Source organism: Acomys minous (assembly GCF_964271855.1).
Source record: "Acomys minous genome assembly, chromosome: 3".
In the NCBI taxonomy this organism is placed as follows: Eukaryota; Metazoa; Chordata; class Mammalia; order Rodentia; family Muridae; genus Acomys; species Acomys minous.
This window is the reverse complement of record NC_140485.1, coordinates 73496978-73518979: the sequence shown is the minus strand read 5'-3', so window position 1 is coordinate 73518979 and position 22002 is coordinate 73496978. Positions and strand designations below refer to the sequence as shown.

Sequence of the window (22002 nt, the reverse complement as noted above, 5' to 3'; positions counted from 1 at the left end):
ACCTCAACAGTCTGTCTTGGTGAAGAGCATGAAGTTCCTGATTAACCTGAATAGTCTACAGCAGTTCAAAGTGCCCATGCTAACTCTTGGGCTGTTCTGGCCAGCTCTCCTCCTCCTCCCTCTACCTGTCCCAAGTGAATTGACAAGGCTCTCCCCATCAGCTGCCGTCCTCTATCTCTGAGGCATCCCAGCAGTTAGTTCCCCAGCAAACTTTCCACCCATGGAGCAGTCTAGCTCAGTGGTTTTACTGTGTCTCATTTACACCCACTGCGTGGACTATACTGTGGAAGTGTGAGCCCCCCAAAATCCATTCTCCCTTATGTTGCTTTTGTCAGATAATTTGATCATAGCAAACCAGGAAGACATGGGCTCCACAGCCCTCAGCATAGTGCCAAAATCCAGAGCCTGAGCTTGCAGGGGACATCTCAGATGAAGCCTGCAACATTAATTCTTATTTTTTTATACGTTTTTGCATACTTCTTTTCTTATTATTTTTGTCAAGACTGGCTTTTTCTGTGTAGCCTTGGCTGTTCTGGAACTTGCTCTGTACTCCAGGCTGGCCTTAAACTCTCAGAGATCCACCTGCCTCTGCCTCCTGAGTGCTGGGATCAAAGGCATACATGCGCCACCACCAGCCAGCCATATAACTTTAATTTTATGGCATATTAACATAATACTAATTTGTTTGTTTGTCTATTCCTTACTTTTTTCTTTCCTTTCCCCCCTCCTTCTCTCCTCCCTTTTCTCTTTCCCCCTTCCTTTCTTTTGGCAGTAAAATGCAGGAGAATATGCCTAAGGATACTTGCAGTAATGGCCACATTCTAATGATCTACTGTATACATGGGGGTCTCTGTTACTCATGAAGATTCCAGGCCTCTGGTACTCTTTGTCACCTTTGCCCAGGGATCCAGTCTGGCCTTGGCTGGCTGCCTCAGCCATGATGAGACAGAAAGACATGAACAGATAAGAACTTCCCTCATGTTCTCTCACCTGGCCCTTGCAGTGTGAGGAAACACGCATTTCAGTCTAGCAAGTTGAATGCTGGAAGCCACTGGGGCCACAGTGTGGAGCATCAGACCAGAGGAGTTCATCCTCCTTGGTCTTCTTCAGTTCCGTCTGCTCACACACCAGAAGGCTGCAAGAGCTACAGCTCTGGAAGAAAAGAAAGTGACTCAACAGAAGCTCAGAGCTGCCTGTGGCTCTGTCAGACAACAGTCTCTGTTCATAGAGAAAGACTCCTGGATTTCAGAAACACCACTTGATTCCTGATCTACTTCTCCTCAGTCCCCTCTCTACCTAAAAACTAATTTTTGTAGAGTTACTGCCAATATCATAGACCTTAAGAGCCCTCCAGAAAAGTGGTGCATTGAACCTAGCTTTCTAGGAAACATATAGAATTTGAGGCAAATGATTTTTTGGTAACATCCCAAATTAGCAAACAGGGAAATCTTTGTGTGGAATCTTATTTCACTCAGTTTTCAGAGAGATGCTTGTGTTTGTCCTGGGTAGGATGTCCTGCTGTATTGAGGTTCTTCAAGGGGTATAATGGTAGAAAAACTAAGATTTAGGATCATGGAACAATCAATTCACTAAAGGAAACAAGGAAACAGTTGAAAGCTGTGGCCAAGTGGAGCCTCACACTGGAGCTGATGATTTGCCCAGTTCCCCTCCCCTGCACCCATTCAACGCATGCTGGGTTTTTCTTCTCTTCTTTCTCAGCAGCATTCTTCTTTTGATGATTTCATGTCATCCTGACTAGGCTATAGGATGCCCAGGCTCCTCACATAAGATTATTTCCAGATGTGTGTGAGGGCATTTCTGGAAAAGTTTAATTAGCATTTCAACTGTAGACTAAGGAAAGCGTAACCAATCCAGTGAGCATGGATTCCCCCAATCTGTGGAGCTCAAAGGTGGAGGAAGGGTGATTGTGCTTAGTCTTCCTGATGTGTGTGTGTGTGAGACCTCCGTTGTCTCTTGACCTTGGACACCAGAACCCCTAGTTCTCAGGCGTTGCCTTTGTACTGAGCTCAGCACTGTCCATTTCCCATGAGATTCCTTATGCATGCGTGTCTCCCGTCTCACTAACGCTGTGTCCATATCGCTATTGGTTCTGTTCTTAGGCAAGTCTCGCTTTGAGACCTCTTTCAGAACTCTTCCACTCTGCTCTTTTGCATTTGTCTGTCTCCTCTTGGAGTCTGGTTTTCATGAGCCAGATCCTCCTGCTGACCCAGCCCCTCCTCCTCTTGTGGTCTCTTCTCTAATGTTTCCCCCTCTACTTTATTTCTTTCCCAATTCTCTTCCTTTCTCTTTCCTTCACTCTGATATGTCACAGTTTAAAGGGTAAATATGTTCCCGACTTTGCTATGTTATTTCAATATTATCTAATGTTGTCTCTTCCAATTTTAAAGGCAGAAGAAATAGAGAATTCATTTTTATACTCTTGGATTTGCAAAGAAAATTTCGAACTAACTGATAAGAGCCCTGATCTAAGATATTGTCACTAGGGACTTTGGGTGCATTTTTTTTTGAAGGGAGATAGAACCAGAATTGTTGAGAAGAGGAAGGCCTTATAAACTTCAGGAAAGTTATAGTCTTACTTCTAATTCTGATTTTAGATTTTGACTAAGTTGAAGAGTATGTATTAGCTGGGTGGTGGTAGCACACACATTTTTAATCCCTGCACTTGGGATGCAGGTGGAGGCAGAGGCAGAAACAGGCAGAAGCAGAAACAGAGGCAGAAGCAAGGCAGACGAATCTCTGTGAGGTTGAGGCTGGCCTGGTCTACAAAGCGAGTCCAGGACAACCAGACATTTACAGAGCAACCTTGTCTTGAGAAAAAAAAAAGAGAGAGAGGGAGAGATTATGTATTAATGGCATTTGAGAAATGTAAGACAGAAGAGATGGCAGAACTGGCTCCTCCTTTTTGAAAAAATATAGTATTTTCAGTAATTTTGAGAACTTCTTACAATGTACTTTGATCATATTCAACCCCCAAATTCCTCCCCTGATTCCTGGCAGATTCACCCCACCTCCCTGGCCCCATCCAACTTCTCTCTCTCTCTCTCTCTCTCTCTCTCTCTCTCTCTCTCTCTCTCCTTCCCTCCCTCCTTCCTTCCCTCCCTCTCTCTCTCCCTCACAATCAACTGAGCCCAGTTTGTGCTGCCCATACACTCATGGATGTGGAAGTTATCCCTGGAGTATCATAGGCCTAGCCCTTCCCTCAGAGGCCATAAACTGCCACAGCTCCTCCATCAAGGGATAGAGGCTCCTGAACTCCCCACTCCACCCTGTCCTACAGTGTTACCAGCATGGTCTTCTACAGCAGCTGTGACTTCATGAGCTGTACAGTGATGTGTCATGTCCAGAAGACCCTGTGTCCTCCTGGTCCTCCCTGGACTTCTGGGTATCACTGTTTATTTTATTTTATTGTATTTTATTTTATTTTACTGTTACTGTTAGCCCCCCTTTTCTGATGATCCTTGGGTTTTGGGGGATGTGCACGACATTGAGTCCTAATTGTGGCTTTTTTCCCTCCCTTTTTTTTTTTTTTTTTTTTTTAGCAACTCAATAGCTCATTGTTTTTCATTCAAAAATGTTGGAAGGAACAGAACAGAGAGACATTCCAATTACCAGGCAATCTGGATTTGAACTCCAGTTTTTAACTTAGCAGTTTTGCTAGTTTTGTGAGTCTGGGCATATCAGCCTCTCTGAGGTTCTATTTCCTCATGTGAAAGCAACATTACCTGCTTATGAGACTCTAGTGAGAAAAGCTGTGCCAACATACAGGGCCCGGGATGAGACCAAATGGGAGACAATATGTTGCCTTAAGTGTCACTCCTCCAGGAAGCCTTCTGTGACTTCACACGCTGGCTGGATTGGCTGGATTCTATTTCCCTCCAGAGCACTCTGTCCATAGCCCACTTAGGTACACTTTTCCAGGGCTGACATAAGACTGCTCCGAAGTGGGCCATTATCCTGTTGTATCTGGGTCCCCAGCACCTGGGTCCCAACAGAGTGCACAGCAGAAGCCCACAGGAAACATGGAGCAAGCCCTTAACCAGCTCTGAGCACTTCAGAACTTCTCACTTTGATCCTATATATGTGAATGACGTGGCTGACCCATTGCTCTCACATTATAGATAAGAAAACTGAGTCTACAGGGAGGGACTGAGAAGCTTATGCATGACCGCATATGATCCCGACAGAAATAATTTTTGAGCCAAGTTTTCCATCCCCAGCGCTCCTGTGTGTTATCACTATCATCACAGAAAGTGAAAGATGCATACAACAGAATAAACTAATGAGCCATGTGGCCTTGCAGGAACTACTCGGGGCTTAGGAATACAATTAGTTTCATTTTGAACATGACGACAGTAAAGTTATGGCAGCCCAAGAAACCAAATCCATGCTACCTCCCTTCTTTCTAATAAGAGATTTGAATGGCTTGAAATCCCTTTCCTGTCTTCATAAATACAAATACAAAGAAATAAATAATGCATTAGCTTCTCCCCTTTGCAATTGAGACTTTGCTGTCATAATTCTGCTCCACAGCTAGGAAAGGTAGGGGGGAGGGGGAGGGAGGACGGCAAGGAAGCTTCATAAGCAGGTCAAAATAAATTTCCCAGGATAATTACCAACCAGAGTAAATTCCATAAATTTGATTTAATTGGCACCAGGCACACAAAAACAAGGAAGGAAAACACTCTTCTCTCTCTAGTCACTGAGGGCATCTCCAAGCAGAAAGTGGAACCAGCAAGAGAAGGCAGAAGCTGGTCACAGTCACCATATAGACCTCACCTTCAAGGGTAGGGAAGAAAGAATCCCCAACAATTCGTGTTTCTATCTGTGTCAGACACTTAGCTCAAAAGGTGCACATGTGATCTAAGGCAGTTTGAATGAGAAAGCAGAAAAGTAGGTATTTTTGTTTTGACTGTTAAATATGTCAGCTACTGGTGTGTAACAAGCCACCCCAGTGCTCAGTGTCTTGAAATGGTGGTGATTGTCATAACATCTGTGTACTGGGTAGAGCTTGACTGGCTGGAACAGCATTACGTCTTACAGCAATGGTCCTTTTTGGGACTGGTTGGTTTGGCTCTGGGTCACATATATACCTCTCCTCCTCTTGTCAGTCAGCTGGCCAGATTATATGTGTGTGTGTGTGTGTGTGTGTGTGTGTATTATGATGATGATGATGATGATGATGATGATGATGATGATGTGGATGATATTTCTATTCATAAATCACCGGCCAAGCAAGTCACACCCTAATAAAAAGGGGGTACTCTGCTCCTGATGAGGCCATGGCAAAGATGTGGATATGGGGCAGAATGAAAAATTAAGGACATCAAATTAATCGTGAATGCTGATTGGATAATGCAGCAACAAAGTTAGCCTTGCCTTCATTGTGTAGTCACTCCAATTCACAGCTAATATGGCCTGGAAGAGAGATACAAACTTGACATGACTGAGTACCAAAGGTCCTACTTGCCCTTCTAATTAAGAATCTCAAGGTGAACTCCCATGAGCCTCCACTTCAACAGGCCTTTGGGTTCTTCCTGACTCCTGCACAAGTGCTTTTGTGTTCTGAAATTAATGTCTTAGATGAGTGGGGTGCTGGTCAAATGTAAGGATCACACGTATCTGTCTCCATCCTCTACCCTTTCTGTATCACTTAAGCCGTGGGCTTCTCCGGATTCATTACACGTAAAAGCGAGGCCAGCTACTTTCACTGCTCTTCTTCGCTCCATTCTGTGTAACTTCGTTTAAGGATCCCATGAAAGGAAGCTCCCTGGGGTTGTATCCTGCATAGGGTCCCCTCCCTGGGGCTGGGTCTAGGCCTGCTGAGGTTCCCGGTGCTGTCCACGGTCCTGAATTAGCCCACGAGGGGACAGGCTGAGTGAGGCCAGCTGTAGAAATCAAAGAACTGCTGTGTAGTAGCTTCATTTGGTTCAGGCAGCTCCTGCTTTGTCTTCCCGCCTCCAGTGTACTGGGCAGCAAGCAACACACAGGACACAGTTATAAACTGTCGGCACACTCTCAAACTTTAACTTTTTTTTTTCCCCCACTTGCTCTGTCAATGGCTGGGGATTATGTGTCAATTCAAAATCTCACATAGGAATTAAGTAAGATTTTTGTGTAGCATTTTGCAGTTTATAGGGCCCTTTATACACAAAGTCAGCTCTGTAAATTGTAGAAGGGTCCCTGTCCTCACTGTATGGGTGCTGAAACTGAGATGCTAAGATGGTTTCTATTGCACCCGCATGCCACAGCATAAGAGCCACACTGTCTTGCAGTGTCTGAATTATTCATCGCTCTCCTTCCATTTGTCCTCTCAACCAATAGAATTTGACTAATTGATCACTTTAAAGTTCTTTGGGGACATGGTGAATATGGTAACTACGGTCATGACCCCATGGCGAACCTAATCACAGGTGTGAATATTTGGTGAGGGCAGGCGAGCACACAAATAGGACTAATGGAGGGCAGCAAGTGCTGGCCGAGAGCTTCATCTATCAGTGGATGTAACAAATATCCATTACATGGCTATTACGTGCAAGGTACACTGTTTAGCATTGGGATTCAAAAGTAAATCAAGCAGACTTTGTCTCTGCCCACGTTGGGAAAGAGGATAGTCATTAAAGAAGTAAACAAACAACGGAGCCCATAATTATGAATTGTTATGAAGGTGATTAAATCAGCAAATGAACAAAATATTCCAATGGAATAGTGGGGATAAAGGGAGAGAGACTGCCTCAGGTGAAGTGATTAGAAATGGCTTCGCTGAAGATATGACACTTAAGCTAAAACCTGAAAGGTGAGAGTTCATCTGGGCTAAGTGATGGCAGAGAACATGAGACAAGGGTTTAGGGTTAGGGGTTAGGGTTAGGATTAGGGGATAGGGCTTAGGGCTTAGAGGTTAGGAGTTAGGGGTTAGGGTTAGGGTTAGGGTTAGGGTTAGGGGTTAGGGTTAGGGTTAGGGTTAGGGTTAGGGGTTAGGGCTTAGGGGTTAGGGTTAGGGTTAGGGTTAGGGTTAGGGGTTAGGGCTTAGGGATTAGAGGTTAGGAGTTAGGGGTTAGGGTTAGGGTTAGGGGTTAGGGTTAGGGTTAGGGTTAGGGGTTAGGGCTTAGGGCTTAGAGGTTAGGAGTTAGGGATTAGGGTTAGGGTTAGGGGCTAGGGGCTAGGGATTAGAGGTTAGGAGTTCTGGGTTAGGGGTTAGGGGTTAGAGGTTAGGGTTGGAGGTTAGGGTTAGGGGTTAGGGGTTAGAGGTAGGGCTAGGGACTAGGAGTTAGGGGTTAGGGGATTAGAGGTTAGGGTTAGGGTTAGAGTTAGGGGTTAGGGGTTAGGGGGTTATAGGTTACAGGTTAGGGTTATGGTTAGGGTTAGGTCAGAAAGAGTTTTGCATGACACAGGACAGCAAAGGTGCTCACATGGCTCAAGAGTAATGAGGGAGTGGCGAGTCACAGGAGGTGGATCAACAAGACGGGCCAGAAGCCAGAGCACTCTGGGTGATAGAGGCCACCACGTGAACTTGGCTTTCCCCATCTGCACTGTGAGTTTCTCAGAAGGGAGCTTGATGTATAGTACACAGCTTAGCTGGATACCCTGGATGCAGGCCAAGGACAAATGAGTGCTAGTAACTTACTTGGGTGGCCATCTGAGGAAGTACCAGAACATCAGTATTGCTGAAAATGGGAGCTAAAAGGGAGCCAAGGAGCCACTGAGCAGGTTACTGCAGTGGGAAGTGGAGGCTTGCTCATCTATGAGACCCATGGGAGAGAGTGCACAACTGTGCAACACTGTTTAGAATTAGTCTCACAGACCAAAGTAAAGAGGCATTTGTCAATCAGATTCCACCAGTCTCTGTCAGACAGAGTGAATTTCAACACATGTGATCTGTCCACAGGGTCCAGAGGGATGAGTCACAATTATCCGCAGTCAGAAACCATCAGGTTTGTGTACATGAGAGCCAGGGAGGGGCAGTGAAGGAATATGGGTGAGCCACTTATGGTATGTGCTACAGGGAACACCAATGGCTTTGACGCTCTCTCCCTCCCTCCCTCCCTCTCTCTCTCTCTCTCTCTCTCTCTCTCTCTCTCTCTCTCTCTCTCTCTCTCTCTCTCTCTGTGTGTGTGTGTGTGTGTGTGTGTGTGTGTGTGTGTAAGGCATGAGGAGGGCAAGAACTAGGGATGTGGAAGATGCCAAAGGTGACTGACAGAAGGAGAAGGAAAACCCCGCCCTGCTACTGGGCAGCACTCTTCTAGACTATAGGAGACTAGGGCCTAGAGACTGTCCTAGCATATCTGAACTTGATCCTTGGAAGAGCAAGCCACATCCCCGAGGGCTATGTTCCCACCATTATGGATGTGGACTTTGCTTCTCTGTCTCCTGCCGGGGGAGTTCACCAGGGTCCATTCCTCTGTGCTGGCAAAGAGAAAGCCTCCGTCCCTGTTAGTGAGACTCTCCTTCCCTTGCCTTGGCTCCTAAGTTACCATGACTCCAAAGACAGCCTGTTTTAGGGTGTCCCACATTTCAGACTTGCAGCTTCATCTTCTTATCCTCTAAGCCTACATTTACCTCTGGCCACACTTAATCCCAGGCGCAGGCTAGGAAGCACCCACATTGGATGGCACACGCAGAAGCCAGGACCAGAACTAGATGTTGGAGTTTCATCAGAAACACATTCAGAGTAAGAAGCCAAGTGCTCTCAGGGCCTTGGGTAATTAATAAGGAAAGTCATATACCCCACCCTTGGCAATATAGGTAATAAAAGCTAACATTACTGAACTTGTTTTTGTAGCTCTTGAAAGGCTGGCTAATAAATGGTCTCATTTGTTTCCACAACAACCCAGGGAGGCAAACAATGCTGTTAAGACCCACCTAATAGATGAAGGAGCCGTGCTTCAGGAGCACTAATTGCCTTGCCCCAAATAACGCAGCCGGGGGACAGTGGAGCATTTTTCTTCTGGTGGCAGGGTAAGCCCTTTACCTTAGGGACAACTCGATGGCTTTGTGTTGAAATGACACCCCTTCACTGTCATACTGCTTATGTTAGGGATTTTGAGTTGAGGCTCTCTATGCAACACAGGAGCATCAGTTGTGATGAGCCAAAAAAATCTGGAGATGCTGAGATCTCAACACGCGGGTGGGCCAATGTAAAGACAACTTACACAAAGGTACTGTAGGTTGGGGTCAGCGAGCTTTCTTCATAAAGGGCAACATAGTAAAAATGAAAGCTTGGGCATTCCACATCCTACTGTTTCTACAGAAACGGCTCAACTCTGATGTGACAGATCTGGCTATTCATAATAGCCAGAACCTGGAAACAGCCTAAATGTCCCTCAGTTGAAGAATGGATAATGAAACTGTGGTACATTTACACTATGGAATACTACTCAGCTATAAAAAACAAGGAAATCCTGAAATTTGTGGACAAATGGATGGAAATAGAAATGATCGTACTGAGTGAGTTAACCCAGAAGCAGAAAGACTCACATGGTATATATTCACTTATAATTGGGCACTAGCCCAAAAGGCATGTCCCATGAAAGTCTTCACTTACCAGGAGATTGGGATAGATGTGAGGACATTCTACTGGGACTCTGGGTAAAAGAAATATAGGAGAACGAGGAAATAGAAGGATCCAGAGGATCTTAGAAACCTACAAGAAGACCATTGTAACAGGTGGTTCAGGGCCCAGGGGAGCCTGCCCAATGGACAGGAAAGTTATGTGGAGAGCAGGGACTGACTCTGACATAAACTCTGGTGCCCCATATTTGACAACCTCCCCTTGGTGGGGAGGCCGGGTGGCACTCAAAGAAAGAATAAGCAGGCTACCAAGATGAGACTTGATAGCCTATGACCATAAAGTGGGGGAGGAGGTCCCCCTTGGTCATAAACCTATGGGAGGGGAATAGAGTGAAAGTGGGAGGGAGGGAGGAATGGGAGGATACAAGTGATGGGATAACAATTGAGCTGTAACCTGAATAAATTAATTAGATAAAAAGTATCTAAAAAAAAAAAAGAATCCTAAAACATTTGCTCAACAATTAGGTATGCTGTATGACAATAAAACTTTATTTGTAAAATCAGGTGGAAGGCCAGACTTAGCTTCCTGGTGGCATTTTTGTACTGACCCCTGTTTAGTGGAGACTCCCCTACTGAGACTAGGGATTGCTATTTTGGACACTAGATGGTGCCCTTTCATTAGTAAGGTGAGAAGGAAAGTGGGGCCGCTTTAGCACAGGTAGGGAATTGGTGGAGGAATGAATTATGGCAGGAATTACTGTAGGAGATTGGGACCAGAGAAAATAGTCTGAAGATAATTCAAATGGCAGAATGTGTGCCCCCCCCTCTTTCTCTCTCTCTGAGACAGTATTTAATGTGTTCCAGAAACAGACATGGCTATATGCTGGTCATGGTGCACCAATATGTTCTGGGGGAAAAATAAATAAAAAGAACAGCATCCCTAAATCCCTCTCCCTGACAGAGGCCAGAGAAAGACATCGGATCCCCTGGATCTGGAGTTGCTGGGTGTGACTCCTCTGGGGTAGGTTCCTGGAACTGAATTTGGATCCTCTGGAGAGGCAGCCATCTTTCTGAGGCATCTCACCAGTCCCTACATTTGCTGGTTTCTGTAGTGAAACGCACACATCATAGCTGATTTCAAGCTCCCACTGTGCCATCAGTCTGTTTGCAAAGTTGCTAACACTGAATAATGGAGCACCACAAGCAAAGAGGAGGCAGCGTCGACACATTGCGAGCTCAGGGTCTTTGTTTCAATGATTTTAGCACCCACCTGGCAAGGTAGGTAGAAAACAAGAAGAATTAACGTTCGTCGAGGAATTATGATCGGCAGACAGTCTGCTGAGTGTCTTCAGCATATTACTACTCGCTGCAGTCTTCACAGCTCCGTCGGTACAGCTGTCAGCGTCTTCTCAGCAGGTTGGGACTGAGAATCCAATCACTGATCAAGATGGTGTCACCAGGTTTCAACGCAGGGAGGTTGACTCCCCAGGGCAGTGTCCCAGCTGGGCCTCTGGCTTGGTTGAAGAGGGTGTATGGTGTTGACTCAGTGGTTTAAAGGATACTAATTTAGGTGTGTGTGTGTGTGTGTGTGTGTGTGTGTGTGTGTGTGTGTGTGTGTGTGTGTGTGATGCCTGTGTGAAGAGCAGAGGTCAACTAGTGTTAGATTGCATTTCTCCTCTCATCTTGGCTCTAGGGATTGAACTCAGTTTGTTCGACTGGCAGCAAGCACTTTTCCTGCTGAGCCACCTCACCAGCTTGATGTCTCTGGTTTGCAGTTAAAGACACAGGCTCAAAAGTCATGATCCACTTAGCAGTAGACAGGTGGGTATTATTATGACAAACTAGATCCTAGGTGGCTTTCCCGAAAGACCTAAGAGCTAGAGAGTGCATCCAATTAGTTGTTCCCGGAGAAGTTGTGTTTTCGGGGAGATTTTGGACAGAGGACAGGGACACAGCTGCTAATTTTTAGATTTATTTATTTTTATCTTATGTATGGGTAGTTTGCTTGCATGCATATCTATGCACCATGTGCATGCCTGGTGCCCATGGAGGCCGGAAGACATTAGATTCCCTGAAACTGGCGTTACAGATGGTTGTGCGCAGGCAATCGAGCCCACGTCCTCTGGAAGAGCAGCCTGTGCTCTTAAGCACGGAATTGTCTCTCCAGCCTTGAGGTAACTTTTCTCACTGAGGTCAATGGGACCACAAAAGGAAGTCATAAAGTCATAAAGGAAGTGATTTGGTCAGTTGTGAAGTTTTCTTTCTGTCTTTCTTTCTTTCTTTCTTTCTTTCTTTCTTTCTTTCTTCTCTCTTCTTTCTTGATTCAGGTAGGGGGAATAGACACGATGGTGGGAAATGAGAGAAACCAGGTTGAAAGAAGCCTAGATTTCAAATGCAGAACGAAGAACTCTTACTCTCTTTAAAAGAGTAGAAGCCACACTCTAGAAAAGAATGATAGGAAGGTGTTAACGACCCCTTACATCCTGTTTGATTTCCACTGGGCCGTGAGATTCCCAAGCTTCTCAGGGTGCTATATAGAATGGAAAGAGCATTGAGCTTCAAATACGAAATGTGGATTATAGCTCCAGGTCTGTCCAATTCTGGCAGCATAACCTTACACATTCCACTAATTTCCCTGAGAGTCTCATCTGTAAAATCCAGCTAATGGTCTCTGCCATATAGATATTATAAATGTGGTAATTGATATTAGAGCATCTGGCCCAGTGCCTGGCACAGCTGGAACTCTAGCAGCCTTTGCTCTTCCATTTATCTCAAAACATCGCTGTACTTTGGGGAGACTTCTGTAGTGTCTGTGCGATAGAGTAACGTATCAGCAGCAATGCTGTCCAGGATTCCGCTGTCCAGCGTCTCCTCCACCTAGTTCTTTCGCAAGGGCTTGGCTGAGCACAAACTCTGACTAGAAACATAGTCAACCTTTATCAGTCAATAACTGAGCATGGTTAGAAGAGGCATAAGAAACTATGCCAGCCATGCATGCATACTTTCTACCCAAGAGAAAGTAACCCATGAACATAGATACTGGAAAAGCTGAACTCACACCCACATATTAGTTAATCTGTTATGGATCGCAAGCTCGAAGGAATTCGTTTAAAACTGTCCAGGTTTCCCTTAGTTGTCTGCCATAGTGAGATTACCTAGAGCCTCCTTTACCTGGAAATGGGTTGCCTAGCAACTCCGGTTATCTAGAATAGAGCTTAACTCCAGAGAATATAATGACGTGCTGTCCACCACACAACAAAACCCGATGTCATCACATTTGTGCACCTCCAGGGATCAATCGCTTATCTATACAAAGGTACCACAGTTCTTCAGCCAGTGTCTCTTATGTCTGAGGTTAACTACAGTTTTGGTGAGAACAGGTCTCTAACCTGGAGATGAGAAGAAAGAAGTTAGGAGGGGCGGTAGGACCAGCTTCCTGTAAGTGCACCATTTGAAAGCACTGAGAAGTATCTCTTGAATGTTGGATGTCTGAGGGATGACAAAGCAATTTCAGAAGTGGAGTATTTGAGCTCTTTTGTGGGGGGGTGCAGAACATTCTCCAAACTCTATTGGAATTGTATCTCTGTGTAATATCACACCCATCCATGACTACAGTGAGCTCATCCAAGTTACCTGGCAGATTTTTAATGGAGCTTAAGAAGGCAGGCCACTGGTCAACTCATTTTAGCAATATTTCCTTCCACATGATTTGTTATTTTTGGTGATTTCTTGAATGAGGAATGCCCTGTCATAGAAAATGGATGATGTGAAAAGATTCTTTTTCTAGTAGGGCTGGAGTTTGAGAGCGTTAAGGCAACACCTTCAGTTTGTTTAGATTTTCTGCACAAGATGACAGCTTCTCTTTAAAAATATCGCTTTCATCTGCTCAGAAACGTTTTCTCCTCCTTCCTTCGCTTGATGTACAAATTCATTTTCACTATCTGTTTAGTACATAGGAACCCATGGACTTTAGCTAGGACTCCTAGCAGGCTCCACCATCACAGCCTTACATAGAACGCCTTTTCACGTCTCTTCTCTTTCATAGGGCCTTCCATCTATGCAGACACACCTCCTGTCACTCATTTAATCTATTGTGGCAGCTGTGCCTTGATTGTGAAAAGTCCTCTGCAGATGGTGGCAGTGTTTTGGAAGGTAGTAGAACCTTTAGGAGGTGGGGCCTATCAAAAGGAAATGGGTTGCTGGGGTGAGGGACTTATGGGTTCTATCTCAGTCCCAGATCTGGCCTGAAACCTCTGTTTCATGATCTTCCAAGATGTAAAAGAAGGGACTTCATGCTCCTGCTGCCATGGCTGCAACTCACCATGAATCCCTGCCACACCTTCACTTCTATGACAGATTGTATTCCTCAAACCATGAATCAAAATAAGCCAATCTTCCTGTAAGTAACTTCTCATCAGGCATTTAGGTATAGCAATGGTAAAAAGAACTATTTAAAGCAAAGGCACTAAGAAGGGTAATGGCTGTGATAAACTGATCTGTGGCTTAAGCCTTTAGCACTGTTTTGCATGAGAAATATGGAAGAGTTTTGAGATTTGGGCTAGAGAAGCCCTACAGTATTATAAGCAGAGTCTAATGGGCCATCCCAATGGTAATCCCAGTAGAAAGGTAGACAGAAAAGGCCAGGCTCACGACATCTCCGAGAGGTATATTAACTCTAACAGGAACTGGGTTAGAAGCCATTCATAGTTACTCTGTTGAGCATCTGGCTACATTTGTCCTCAGAGCTTGAGTGAGGCTGTATTACATATTAATGGGCCGGCGTTTTAAGTGGAAGAAATTTTAAGGCAGTGTAGTATTCAGATGGTGGAGTGGTCACTGCCCATTGCTTTTAGTCAGGTTTACCAATGAGACAGGAACAGAAAGAGGTGCAAGCTGTACAGTTTGGCAAGGAAAGCAGTGAATTTACACTGGGGGCAAAGCAACTGTGAACAAAGCTGCGCTAATTGTTAAGGATATTTGCATGGTTGAATAGAAACATGCACCCTACACGGGGACAATGAGAAAGATTCTTTTGAGAGTGAGACCCCACCTGTCAGAAGGCTGTATGGTGTCAAAAAGCAAGTTCACTAGAAAGCAGAGTGCCAGCACCTCTGCCCCAGGGGTTCTCTGCTTGAACACAATATCCCACAGGATTGTATTCAGGTCCACCAGTAAGGAACACAGAGGCTGCTGTGGCTATGGCAAAAGATACGCGAGGCCGTATACCTACCTCAGTATGGTAGTAGAACTTGGCACTAGCAGCCCCAGGTTGCTGACTTCGAAGGCTTACCAGATGCAAAATGTGGGGTTTAGAGGCTTGTGCAAGAGCCCCAGAAGGCTAGTGAGACCAAGCGATGGGTAGTGTGGGGTTCTTGAGTACGCCACGTGTGAATTTTGTGAAAGCTAAAGCCTAAGTTCCAATGCATATCCCAGGATATTGATGATGCTGATAGAATTTGTGGGTATAGAGTGAAACTGATGAGAGAGAGAGAGAGAGAGAGAGAGAGAGAGAGAGAGAGAGAGAGAGAGAGAGCGCTAGCTCACAAATCCTACTGGCAGTAAGACTGTAGGGACGAGGATATTCAAGCCTGTTGGAGTAAAAGATGATGCCACTATGAGCCCCAGATATGGAATAGGAAACTATAGGATTTAGTGTTCGTTTTCAGTCTTGCTTTGGTCCAATATTTTCTTGCTCTTGTTCTGTTCCCATATATCTATCTATCTATCTATCTATCTATCTATCTATCTATCTATCTATCTATGGAAATGGGAATAGGGATGTTTATGCTATGGCACACTGGGAGCATGTAACTTCTTTTTAGTTAACAGTTTGCTTTGAGGCTTAGAAGAGACTTGACTTCGGGCTTGACTTTGGGCTTCTGAATGGTGTTGGAACTGTGAGAGACTTCAAGGAACAAGTTGGGATGAATGCTATGTCACATCACAAGATGGACATGATCCTATGGGAGCTAGCAACCTATTCATTAAGTGTAAGATATCCCCCATTGGGTCATGTGTTGGAGCAGTTGGTCTTCAGAAGAGAAAGCAGGTATGGAACCTTTAAGAGGTAGAGACTAGCTGGAGGAAGTGGGTCATTAGTGTGGGCCTAATGGGCTGTGGCTAGGCCATAGTTCCAGTCCAGTCTCTCTGCTGAACTGTAGATAGGCAGCCTTCTGCGCCTTCTGCCATAGCTCTAAGACACAACGACTCAATCGTGCTTTCCATACCACGATGGACTTATGACCTTTCAGACTGTGAATCAAAATATGCCTTACCCCTTTAACTTGATTCTTACAGGGTATTTAGTCCCATCAATGAGAAGAGCAAATAATAGGTATCTCAAAACTGACTTGTTTGTCAGGTCCTTTCTGTAAACACTTTTGGGGCGATGTTGTGTTTCCTTCTGCTATGGGTGTCCTATTTTAAATTAAAAAAAAAAACATGATTAGTATGATATTTTGTTTTTAAAAGTAACAAAAATTTCCAACCAAAACACTGTGTTTGATGCACATCTATACTTTAGGAGCTCAGGAGAGCACCTGTGACTGCTGTTTCTGTATATGTGCTACAAGAGAAACTGCTGCAGGACCCTTGGTGCTTTACCTTGGACCTCCCTGGATGGTCCTTGGCCAAGGCCAAGCCTCTCAGAATGCTATGACTGAAGACTCTCTGTTCATCATTCTTGCCTTAGGTTCGCTTCTCCAAGGGCCCCTTTTGGCAGTGTTCTCTCGGGCAGCTACCCGATGCTATCTCAGGACTGAACTGGTCTCTTCCTTCCCCACCTTCCTCACTCCGTGGCAGGTGTCTCACCTGTGCCTCTGACCGAGAACTCTCTTTGCTTGCTCTTTATTGCTCTATTGGCCACTGGCAATTATTTCAATGGCATCTCACTATCTAGTTCTATTTTGGCATCTGCATCTCAGAAACTTCAGACTCACCCAGAAGCTGACACCTGCTTGGTAGGTGCCACTCGTCAGCTGAATTAAGTTTCTGGTAATTATATTGATTACTAGACTTGGTCTTTAGAAGAAAGCTTTCTCCCTCATTTCAGTATGAAGTGTCCACAGTTATCATGGTGCACTGAGCAATATCCATAGGCCTGTAAAACAAGCAGCATCTTTGGTGAGCTGTGATTATCACCATAGACCATGAAGGAAACCAACTGCCGCTCTCAGAATCTACTGTTGTCTGCTCCAGGTGTCCCCACTGAGTCATTGTGCCTGTTTCCATTTTCTGCCTCTGTCTTTGATGTCAGTGTGTTTCAACGCGAGACCTAGGAGGGATTTTAAAGAGCTCTCATTGGCAGATCTTCAGAGCACATGACTTCCAGGCACCGGTTGGAGGCTGGGAATTCAGAGTTAGCCCAGAGTGCGTTTTCTCAAGGTGAGAGCAGTTGCAGCTCTTTTTTTTTTTACAGATGATCAACCAATTTGGTAACATCCTCAGCAGAGCCATTATGAAAAAGGAAACGCAGGAAGCTAACCAACAATGACAGCCAAGGGTTTCCTCAGAACGGGCAGGTGTGGATCCACCCCAAGTCTTCATAGCACCTTCTGGACCCCCTGGCTGAGCTGTCACAGACACCAAGACTTCTGTGACTAATCAACACACAGGATTGTTTTTTTATGCGCTGACTCTATCAGCAGGGACCACATGCTGCTCATTTAATTGTTGATTTACCGTGTGAGAGGATCAGACCTGGTAGGGACTTGAGAATGAAGCTAAGCACGAATTTGGTGGAGCAACTGATTTTCTGCCCAGGAATGATCAGGGTCTGAGCTTTACTCGCAGCCACATTACTAGTTTTCCACGTGGCTGTGAACAGGACATTAAACTTCTCTAATGCTCACTTGTTTGCAAAGTCAGATAACAAAATACTCTGCCTCACTGCAATGTTGTTACAAATATATGAAGGTCTCTGTGAAAGCACCTTACAAGTAACAGCACAAGGGAAGGAGAAAATAGCTACTTCTTTTTTTTTTTCTGTTACATTCTTTGGCAAGTTTATCCATTAATTCAACAAGAATGTTCATAACACTATCTATGCATGTGCGTGCCTGCCTGCATGTATGAATGTATGTGTGCACATACAAGTGCACACACACACACACACGTATGTTATGGCACTTGAGTGGAGGTCAGAGGAAGATTTGTATAAATATGTCTGTCTTTTCACTACGTGGTTTCCAGAGATCGACTTCAGGTTGCCGGTCTTAGTGGTAAATGCCGTTGCCAATCTTGCTGGTTCCAACCATGAGATTTTTTTTTTTATTGATTGTGAAAAGAGGCTGAGAACTGGAAAAATTTTAGCATCATTTCTAGCAACCTCAAATTCTTAGGACTCATATTGTGTAATTCCCTTCCTTTGAGTGAGATGGATGATGGTGTAGTGATTTAGCTTCGTTTCTAATGTAAGATACTGCGCTCTCTCTCTCTCTCTCTCTCTCTCTCTCTCTCTCTCTCTCTCCTATCTACCTATTGATCTATCTACTATCTATCTATCTATCTATCTATCTATCTATCTATCTATCTATCTAATCTATCATCTATCTAAATATATTTATCATCTATCTTTTTCTATGTATTGTCTATTATCTATCTATCTATCTATCTATCTATCTATCTATCTATCTATCTATCTTCTATCATCTGTTTCTCTTTCTCCATTCTTTTCCTCTTCCCCTGTTGTGAGCAGCCTTATGCCTACAAGGAGTACAAGGAGCAGTGATGAAGTACCCAGTGGAATAACGAGCCTGTCTGCAACTGCCAGGATAAGCCTGGAAGTTGACGCTCAGCTTCCAGTGGAAAGTGGCAATGACTGCCGATCCCGCCTATCTTGACTGTACAGAAATATCTTTCACCGGAAGCACCCAGGTAAGCTGCTCCAAAATTTCTATCCCCCTGCAACATGTGCCTAGATTAGTTAGTTAGTACAGAGAGGAGAGCTATGAGGCTTCAGAATTAAGCAACTGTGTACCATGAGATGTTCAGTGAGGACATCAGACTTGTCCAATGGTATATCTGTTCAGAGGTCCAGTAGGTCATCTGAGTGAAAATACATGAAGACCAAGATTCTGAAAAGTCCTTAGAATCCTAGACTCTTTATGTCTATAAATTTATCAGCCTTCCCTGCAGTTGATTTCAAGGCTACACTCCTCTCTGCCTCAGGGATTTTTATGCCCTTCTTCCTCCAATCATTCTTTATTGTCACTAATGTTATAATAAAATGCAATGCATGTAGCTTATTGCATGATTACGGGGCTCACTGAAGACTTATCAGACACTGTGCTCCACCCAGGCTCCGGCATAGCTCTGAGGGGTCTTTGTGAAGTGGCAGTGCTTCATGTCATGGATGTGTGAAAAATGGGTCTCGAGTGGACCTTTGGCCTTTCTCAAGCAGCCTGTAAAATGACCTGCCCTGATTTGCAGCCTAGTGATGGTTATAATGCAGAGGTTAAGAAGGAAGGTTCAGAAGTCACAGAGGCTTGGGCTCACTCCTGGTTGTCAGTGACATTCATTTCTTCTCAGGGTGTTGGGCTGAGGGCATCAGGTTCTTGCTGGTAAAGGACTGGTATCATCCTGACCTCAGTTCTCTGTCCTGTGGACCTCTCCAGATGGAGTAACCACAAAAGGACCAGAGCGGGGACTCTAAGGAGGAAAGAGGACAGAAGAAATGGGGGAAGAGAAAGGGGAAAAGAGGGAGGAGAGAGTCTCATGGATTTCTGTAACTTAATTTCAGAAATGGCATCCAACCTCTTTGTCATATTCTATTCATTAGAAGCAAGATATCAGATCTAGCCCACAATCAAGGGGAAGGGCTCATATAGAAACTATGCAACAGAATAAATAACAGATCAACAGTGACAATGCCAGGAGATACCTATTGCATCGGGGTTGCATAATCTTCACGTGTGTATACCCTACAGAGAAGATGGCTGATATATTTTCAGTATGTATATTAATAGCAACTATTGGTACCCACTAAGGATGACACCTACCACCCGGATCCATGATACCCCATGGTAGGGTTCTTGTTTGCTTTTGTTATCCTCATATTGGAAGACTGAATTCCTGCCTGGTGGTTGTAAACCTCACTATGACAAGGATCATTGTGTGGGATTCATTCCAGAACATAGAAACTTACCAAGGAGAGAGACATTCTCAACCTCTGTGCAGGTATTGATCAAAGTAACCTTCCAACTAGCCCATACTCCCCAAATTATGTGTGTGGGGTACGTAGTAATAGGATTGCTTAGGTAGTTTAGATGGCGTCATGCTGGGTGATCTGTTATACTGAAAAATTCTTAGAGTGTAAGTTATTTGTGAACACCGCTTTGTTTTGGTTCTTATTTATTATGTCAAAAGAGGCAGTATGAGTGTATTGAGGGTCAATGTGGGTCGTAGGGCCTTCTGAGGCTCTGAGAATGAACGTGCACTCCACTCAGAATCTATTTTCACATGTCCACTTAGCTCATCAGTAGTTCCTTGATTTCAGCCTAGTTGGAGCTTGAGGGCCCTGAGTGGGGGATAACTCTGGAGCTGGCTCAGGGTTGAGGGTTCAATGAGATGGTGGCAACCCTGTATTTTAAAGTATGGTATAGAGGTTAGGTAAAGTCTTTGTTTCCTGTCGTCCCATCAAAAACCCAGATCGAAAGCATCTCACAAGAGGATTTTGTTCTATGGGGACAGGAAAAGCCAGCTTCTTAGCATTGATATGAGTATTTTCATCTGTTGTACCCTAGTCCCCACTGACCCCTCAGTGTAGCCTTCCTGTAACCCTGGGGCTCAGTCACTGTGTGTTGATGTCACTGGTTACAGATAGTCTACATGACAATCAGAAGTCTACATTGTTGACTCTGAGTAACTGAGTGCCACATAAATAAAGCAATCTTAGTAGCAGCAGGGGGCTAATTAAGGGCTGGATTTTAGTCCTAGGATGATCTGAATTCAAGGCTCTTTCTCAATCCCAGCTCTCAAGATCCAGAACTTCCGGTCAGTTTTAACCATGGGGGAGATAGTATAAATACCCATCATTTCACGGCTCCAACAGACAAGAACACACAGACCTCCCCCTCCCAGTGTTCAGCTAGGGCCTGTCCATCCCCTCCGCCTAGCTTATCAGTCTTGTCTCTGACACAGCTGCCCTCCCACAGACCCTAAGTAGAGTCTTGCTGCAGCCCTGAGCATGTACTTATGTTTTCTACTTCCCCTTGGTGGGTGAGTTCTGCCAGGATAGGGGAGCTGGGTACTGTTGTACGTGGCAGAGTGCCTGATACAAAATAGTCACTCAGTAAAAATTGATGGTGCTTGAGTCTGACGATATCCTTTTCCTAGTGGGAGAGCACAGGATGGGTTGTTTTATGCATCCCTTAAGCTGGAAGGAAGCCCGGAGTGAGTCTCTGTCAAAGCCTTGGCTGAACAGCCAGGAGGGGCAGGGATGGCAAGGAAGAGAGGAACAGAGCTGTGAGTAACAGGAACTCAACCCACCTGAGCCCTCTGAGCAGCGGGGTTGGACCGAACTCATGTTGTAACACCACAGTGATGAAATGAAAAAAACGTGTGCGGGTACCCGCTCACATCCACACTGTTTGAAGTTTGTTCCTGGCCTGCTAGTGTCCTATTATGGTCCTGTGGCCCTTGGTACATACAGAAGTAGTCCATAGATGACTTTCAGGCTAGGTCAGGGGACCCACGACACTTGGACCTCTTGTTGTTTTGACAATGCCCTGTGGTTAATTTTATTTATTTATTTATTTTTTATTTTTGGCAATTTGCTACAAGCCAGGGCCATCTTGGCAGAGGGGACTTAAATTGAGAAAAGCCTCCATCACATTGGCTCATGGGCAGTCCTGTGGGGGAATTTTCTTGATAAACGATTGATGTGGGACTGCTCAGGCCCCGGCCTGGGTAGGCGGTCCTGGGGGGTATATGAAAACACGCTGATCAGTCCATGAAGAACAACGCAGTAAGAAGCATAGTAGCAACATTATTCCTCTGCTTCAACTCTTTCTCCACGTTTCTGCTGTGACTTCCGTTGACGAAGGACTGCACCTGGAAGCTAAGTAAACCTTTCCCCCAAGTTGTTTTTGGTCATGATGCTTTATGACCAAAGGTGGTTCTACCTTTGGTAACATTCTTAGCTGAGATATCCTGAGCTGGTTTTTGCAGTACGCATTGTCCTTGATCCTATGTAGTTTTCAGTGTAATGGGATAACTATGAGTAACCCTAGCATATGGACGGGGAAACGGAGGCTCAGTGTTGCTGGTTGCTAACGAACTCATCCCTCCTGGTGAGTGGAAGTGCTCAGCATTTTTCCTGGGGCATGTCTGGTTGTACAACTGACACCTTTTCTGCTCCACTGACCCCCAACAGGGCTTAGCAAAGAGGATCAAGATCTGACACAGATGAAAAACAAAGAATCAGGGGTCCTGGAGGCCTGGGATGGATTTACTGTACACACAGGTGTGTATGTGTGT

At 44.9% G+C, this 22002-nt stretch overlaps 1 long non-coding RNA gene across 1 annotated transcript in view; it reads left to right on the top strand.

The window, feature by feature from the left end:
• LOC311594483 overlaps positions 1–8869 on the top strand; it is a 42354-nt gene extending 33485 nt beyond the window's left edge. Inside the window, exon 4 of the long non-coding RNA XR_014778103.1 lies at positions 8850–8869. This is a non-coding gene — a long non-coding RNA (uncharacterized lncRNA). The remainder of the gene's footprint in view (positions 1–8849) is intronic.
• Positions 8870–22002: the final 13133 nt, after the last annotated feature.